A 7,653-nucleotide genomic window follows, 5' to 3' on the forward strand; every position below is an offset into this window, starting at 1 on the left:
AATAGAAAGGTAGACCCAGCCACTGTGGTGAGGAATACAGCTATTCAGGAGGTTGAAGCAGGAGGTAGTTAAGGAAACGGAGAAACAGGGAAAGTCCTTTGCCTTGGAGCCTGCTTTCTGGGCTAGACCCACCTTCTGAGTTAAATATTAGGCCAGAACCAGGATATCCAGGTCTAAATACAATGAAGGAAAGTAAACAGGTGACCTAATCTACACACTGCAAGTCTGTGCATGCACACAGAATTCTTTGGCAACCCCTGGTTCACCCCAGCCCTAACTACCGTGTCACTGACTGCACAGTTCTGAGACATCCCCTTGGCTTTGGACGACATAACAGTTTCTCCAAGGGCCATAAAAGGTCAAAAACTCCACTGCCCTGCAGAGGGACCTAAACCAAGCTGCCCGCCCGCTGGCAAGAGCCAAACCTCACACCATCCCAAACCTTATTGTAAAAAACCCTTCACATTAGATCTCTATGGGCCAAGAGCTTCTCTCAGTGCCTCACTCCCACCCTGTGGCATGTACTTTGAATTTCAATGAATGTTTGATCTTGCTGCTCAAATCTTTGTTCAGGAAACAGAAAACCTAGTAATACGAAGATTACTTAAGCTCAGAACTTTGAGACTAGCTGCCACAGGGTAGCAAGATCCTGACTCAGAAAAGAATAAAAGGTGAGGTAGACTTACAGGATTAGAGGAGTATCCTAGGTATGGCCCACATACCCCAGCCCGGCACCTCAGGCATCACAGAGAAAGAAGAAAAGTCCAGGTTTGGGGCCCCTTCAGAGCCCTGTCTTTGCTGTTCCTTACTTTTACTCCATCCTGTTGTAGTCCAATGCCCCTCTGAGACTTTTTTCATCTTTTCCAGTCCAGTCATTTCCTCACCTTAACCTGTTCCTTTTTTTTTTTCCCTGAAGGGCCAGGTCTAAGGAGTTAATAAAATGGAAATGAAGAGCTGTTCTTACTGTTCTCCATCCTGGCTTGCATGGATTCTAGCACAGAATAAAAGCAAAAAAAATTTTTTACCTCATTCATGGATAATGGCCACAGTGTTCTCACTCACCTATTTATGCATGCAGGAAGGTAAAAAGGTTGGAATGGCCAAAATCATGTTTACGAAGGGCAAAATTATCCAAATAACTATGTGGGAAAAAAATTACAGCAGTTGGAATGCACTCAGATTTTGCCCAAGGAGACCAAATCAATTATGACATCAAGCAACAGCTACTTAGGCTGTTGAGAGAATCAGGTGTGGGTAAGGGGATGAATAGCTCCGGACACACACTGAGTGGGCTTGTGATAGAAGGCAGTTCTAGTCCTCTGGGATTCACAGCTCTGACATCACTGGTATGGTTTCCAGGTGGAGCTCCAAGAGAACAAGGCTTCTTAGGCAAAGCACTGGTTGAGATGTAAAATGTGGGTTACAGTTGAGATTTCACCACAAATCATTGTGTGACCTTGACTACTACTTTTTTCCTTTGATTTCAGCTTCCTTACTGACAAGCTAAGAAGGTTAGATTATTATTATTATTATTATTACTGATATTATCATTATTATTGATATTTCAAGACAGGAATTTGTTATATAGTTCAGACTGGTCTTGAACTTACAATGTAGCCCAGCTGGCCTCAAACTCATAGCAATCTTCCCAATCTTGCCCTAGTGCTGGGATTACAAATGTGGTCCACTATACCCAGCTAAAATGTTTAAATTGGTAGTTTTTATACTGAGGAATCTTTGGGCTGGGGGTATGACTCTGAGGTGGAGCACTTGCCTAGCATGTGCAAGGCCATGGGCTCAATCCCCAGCACTGCAAAAAATTAAAATCCAGTTGAAGAATCCTTGATGTTCACGTGCTGGCGTCTCTAGGATCTCATAAGAACGGGAAGAAGGAGGACGGCACCTTACTTTTCTTCTATCAAAGCAGCTCTGTTTCCTTCTATTTTATATTTTATAGTCAGTGAAAGTTTGGAGAAATGAATATTTGAAAGCTGCCAAGCTAGTTTAATAGCCTGTGCCATTAATAGCTTGTGCCATAACGGTAATCATTTTTCATGGTCTGGCATTATGAATTAGTAGTGGGTATGTCATTACTACAGGACATGTCTAACGGGTTCCTCATGCCATTATATCAGGTAATCGTCACTACAAATAGTACAAGTAAACCACTACTAATAAGGATGGAAAGCTGCTTTTCCCAGCTCTCTAGCCCCTAAATCTAACAACTTAAGCTGATGATCTTCCTCATCTTTCAAAAAGAACACAGGAGACACACATGAACTGGTACAAGAAGGATTGTCCATTTCTACAAGATGGATTGTTATCCTCTTAAACTTAAGAGGTAAGGGAGTCCCTAAACCACAGAATGAGTGAGAAGTCTAGGTCTGGCACCCTGGCTCTGTGCCCAGCTTGTGTGTCCCAGACAGCTGTGCACTTTCAGAAGGCTACATCCTGAAGGAGCCACTGGTACTCTGTGGCCAAGGGTCAGGAGCATCCGTCAGGCTGTTGTACATATGAAGGAATGTTTTCTGGTTTGGGGAGCATAGACTGCTTGCTCTAGAAGACATCCAGATGAGGAGACATCCTTGAAGTCCAAAGCACAGGACAACTAGAGATGGCCGAGTACCAGGAGGTCTGAGTTTCTTCTTGGAAGTAGGGGTGCTGGGTTGAGGAATGACATCATGAATTATAGAACTACTTAGGAGCAGAATCCAGGTTCAAGAACACTGGATAGGATCTGGGAATCTGGGATCTATTGAAAAGCATGCTTTCTCTTCATCCTCTGAAACCTTGGCCCTCCCTTTTCCTAGACTTGACTCATTTACTCCTAGAATAGTAAAAAATGGTTCAGCACCGCAGTCTTCTCAGATACTACCATGCAAATGTACCCTTCAGCTCATTTACACCTCCACTAACACTTCTGGATGATTTTTTTCTCTGACTGTATCGACTGGATTAATTTAGAATTCCAACACCCAACACTGAGTTCACTTCTATGCCAGTTGCTTTTGCTCACCAACCACTTCGCTAAACTAATCCCCCACTGAAAAAATCCATCTCCGTTTTGTAAAAGGATGAAGCTCTGGGCTCAAAGGGTACTGGGCGGAGATGCCGGGGGACATTAAGCAGGGGTGAGGGAGGGGCAGGGGAGAAATTAGGGCAAAAAACTTGAAGTTGCCAAGGCAGTTAGTTTTCAAAGGAAGGAAGCAGGTGCAGAGAAAGAAGTTTGGAAAGGAGACTGGTAAAGAGAGCCCCAGTATTTTCCAGCATTCACCCAGAATGTAGTAGGATTCGCATGGTTTTGGGAAATTATGTGCCAAGGTGAGGCCATAGGCGCTTGCGGCCAGGTTTCTAACAGTTTTCTCCATTAGTTTGTTTTTCTTCCCAGTACGAAGGTGGAACCCAGGCTTTTGCACTGAGCTAAAACCCTGGTCGTTTTCATTTTTTATTTTGAGACACAGTCTCTCTCAGTTGGTAAGTTGCCCCCAAGCTGTGTTCAGACTTGTGATTCTCTTATCTAAGCCTCTAGACCTTTTAAAAATAATATCGAACAGCAGTGAATTTCTCCTGGTGATACTAAAATTTGGGGTGTATCCTATATGACTGAGGCCTAGAAGAAAGATACAGAGAAAATGGTCCTCCTGTCCAGGGAGGCCTGTGTGCCTCAACTATTGTGTTGGGTACCCTTCCATAAGATGAGAGAAGAAACCAAAGAATGCTGCACCGCTCCCCCAACCCTGCCCCCCATTCCTGCTTTAGGACCACGTAGTCCTGTGTAAGGAAAAGGAGGAAGTCGTCTTGTAAATGGTCACCATCCTGTTGTCTAGACATCAGGGAAGACATGTGATCTCAGAGCAGCTGCAGAGCAGAAGGCTGTACTGGATTTCCCATCAGACATAGAGTCCTTTTGCATAAATAATGGGACCCTACCACAGAGCCCCTCGAGTATAGATTGAGAACCGAATTCAGCATTAAGTCAGTTTATCCTTGAGCCCTTCCCAGCGGATAAAGTTACTTGACAACAGGAAAATCAACGTGGCTCACACGATGCCACGGAGTTAGCAGCACAGTAAGAGACTTGCAGTCCCGAAAGTGTTGATACCAGCTCGTCCCTCAGCCACATGCAGAAATACCTTATGACTAATGGCTCATGTTTGTAGGATGCTGCCCCATCAGGGGAGAGTTGTGGCCTTGTAATGAAGCCATGAACTGAGTTACACAGGGTGAAACCCATGTCCTTGACCTGCTCATTCCAGTATGCTCCCAAGCAGCTGAACTAAGTGCCCTTGGCAATCAGAAAATAATTCAAACCGAATTGGGGAGTTTTAGACATTGTTATGTCACGTGGTGTATTCTATTCCAGTGATGGATTTTTGTACTAGAACTGGCTAATAAGTCATGTGCCTGCCGCAATGTTATATTTATTTATTTATTAATTTATTTGGTACTAGGAATTGAATTCAGAATCTCAGGCTTGCCAGGCAGGCACTGTGCCACTGAGCTAAATCCCTGGCCTGCATGTGGTCTTTAATAAGTTAACTAATTGGGCTGGGGATTTGGCTCAGCAGCAAAATGCCTGCTTCCCAATGACAAAGTTTTGAGTTTGATTCCTATACCCTCCCAAATTAATTAATCTTTTTCTTTTTTGAGACAGGGTCTTATGTAACCCAGGCTGGCCTCAAACTCATAGCAATTTTCCTGCCTCAGCCTCCCAATTACTAGGAGCACAGGTGGTACTACCATGCCCCATTTGCAGTGTGGTCTAAATAAAATATATATTAGTTACCATTTTGTGTGTGTGGTATGAAGGATTGAATCCAGGCCTTTGCACTGAACTATATCACCAGTGCCTATTTTATTTTTTAGAGATAGAGTCTAGCTAAGTTGACTAACTTAGCTCTTGCCTCGGCCTTCCAGGGGCTGGAATTACAGGCATGTGCCATCATGAGCAGCTACAAATTACTTTTTAAAAATATTGTATTTTGCTACATAGATTGAGTACTTCAGGAAATAGGACTAGAAGAGTCTGAGATTTGCATACTGATGTTTATTGCTGAGTGCTCCTGCGAATAACTGTGAGGTGTCAGGAAGGCAGAATTAGAGGGGGAAAATTCAGGCAGTGTCCAGGCTTCACCTGCACCTTCCCCCTCACCAGTCAACAGCCCACCATGAACTTAGGAGCCACAGCAGGGGCAAGTGGCCCTGATGGGCAGTGAGGTAGGTTATCGACTGCAAGTACTTTTACTTCCCTAGAACCTCCACATTTATTATTTCCTTTTACCCTGTAGCTTGTGACATAGGCAAGGCCAGGTAGAGGTCATTTTTCTGTGAGTTGTTTATATGTTTTATGTTTTTGAGACACTATGTAATTCAAGCTGGCCTTGAACTCACTTTGTAGCCCAAGCAGGCCTCAAATTCATAGTGATCCACCTGCTTCAGCCTCCTGAGTGCTGAGACTACAGATGCCCAGCCTATTCTCCTGTTTTTTTGTTTTTTTAGTACTGGGGATTGAACTCACAACCTTGTGCTTGGCAAGCAGGCACTTGTGTCACTGAGCTAAACCCCTGGCCCTTGTTTTTGTTTTGAGACAGAGTCTCAGTATGTATTCGGTCTGGATTTAAACTCACTATTGTAACCCAGGCTGGCCACAAACTCATGGCAGTTCTCTTGCCTCAGCCTTTACACAGACGAAATGTCGAAAACTTGCCCAGGACTACCTAGGGCTTGTGGGCATTGTGGGCTCCCACCCACAATGATCTCTATTGAATCGATGGTGTTCATTTTTGTTACATCTGAAGTTGACAGGACAGCAGACATAAGAACAAGAGAAGATAACAAAGGCCAAATAGTTCAGCCACTTTGCTTTACTATTGTTGTTTAGTTTTTTGATGGTGTGGGTTACGCCCAGGCACCCTACCACTGAGCTGCATCCCCAGTTCCAGCTACACTTTAAATAAAAGAAAATGGTCTTAGAAAGGGAGGTGATTCCATCAGTTAAGCTTCAAGTCTGTGGCAGAGTCTAGACCCATCATCTTTCTTTCATCCACACCAGACTTCACTGACTGAGATGTGCGAGGCACGCAGTGCCACGCAGAAGCTGTACATGTTAAATACCTTGTCTGGGAAAATACCTTGCCTGGGAAAGGATCTGGTATGTTCCTTCAGTCTCACTTTAATTGTTTTGTTATCTGGGTTTGGTGGTGAGCACCTGTAATCCCAGTACTCAGGATATTGAGGCAGGAGAATCCTAGCAAATTTGAGGCCAGCCTCAACTACATAGGACACTCTGTCTCAAAACACAAAATAAAGCGAAGTGTTTTTGTTGATTTGGTTTGTTTGTTTTGATACAGGGTCTTGCTATGTGATTTGGGCTGGTCTTGAACTCACTAAATAGCGCAGGCTGGAGTTGAATTTGTGGCAATCCTTGTGCCTCAGACTCTCAAGTCCTGGAATTATAGGTGAGTGCCACCATGCCCACCACATTAATAGTTTGGATGAAACAGAGAGAAATTTTTCATTGTAAGCTATCTTTTTTGTGTGTGGTACCGGGGATCGAACTCAGGACTTTGCACTTTCCAGGCAGGCACTTATGCTGCTGACCTAAATCCCCAGCCCATGTAAGCTATCTTTTTTCATATCACTTTGTGAAATGTAAGCCTAAGGAAAACAGCCTATTGTTGCTCCAGAATGAGTAAGCTATGTTCTCCCTGTGTTCCAAACTGCCAACTCCCAGGTGATTGTAAAATCAAACACTCCCTGCAGACACATGCGGACAATTTCCCCTGATTCTTCTCAGCCAAGGTTTATTACCATACGAGTCATGGTAAATGTCCCATTGCTAAGAAAAGTCCCTTTCTTTTCTTTCTTTCTTTTTTTTTTTTTTTTTTGAGAGTTGGTCTTACTATGTAGTACAAGCTGGACTTGAACTCACTTATGTAGCTCTGGCTGGCCTCAAACTCATGGCAATACTGTTTTAGCCTCCAGAGTGCCGGGATTACATCTTTTCCTCCTTTTAAAATGACTTCACGGCACATTTGCTTCATTCTACTTATAGGACACAACTTAACAGTGGCATAGGGTAAGGGGATGGGTTTGGTTTATGAAGTCATCTGTCCTTGAGCTGAACCTTCCCAGCGCTCACGCCAAGGCCAGGACCACAGTGATGTCTGTGTACACTGGGGCAGGCCAAGGACATCTATGTTCTTATTTTTCAGTTCTCGCCACTGGAGTTTCACCACGTTCTTCCTTTACAGATTTCAAACTTTGTTACTGGTGATGATGGAACACTTTTAGAGTCCCTTGTTTCTCTCTTCTACAGGCTATTTGGTTGCCTCAAGTCTATTTAATACTCCAGGAGCACAAAAGCAGGCTTACCAGTGTCCCTACAGCCTGGTTTCTCAGAGAGCTCCGCACAGGTGCAGAAAGACACATCCGTGCTTACCCAGGGAAAGAAGCCCCTGATGGTGAACTCAGTCAGGAAGTGTGCCTATCATCCGGCTGGGTGTAGTGAGGCACGCTTGTAATCCCAGCACTCCGAGGCAGGAGGACTACAGTTCGAACCTGGCCTGGGTTACTCAGAAAGACCCTACTGAGAAGAGAGAAGGAAGGAAAGAAAGAAAAATGTGTGGGAACACAGACCTTTAAAAAATTAGG

The sequence above is a fragment of the Cavia porcellus genome, unplaced genomic scaffold (assembly GCF_034190915.1).
Source record: "Cavia porcellus strain 051 isolate PalLab524CR breed Dunkin Hartley unplaced genomic scaffold, mCavPor4.1 scaffold_21, whole genome shotgun sequence".
Taxonomy (NCBI): Eukaryota; Metazoa; Chordata; class Mammalia; order Rodentia; family Caviidae; genus Cavia; species Cavia porcellus.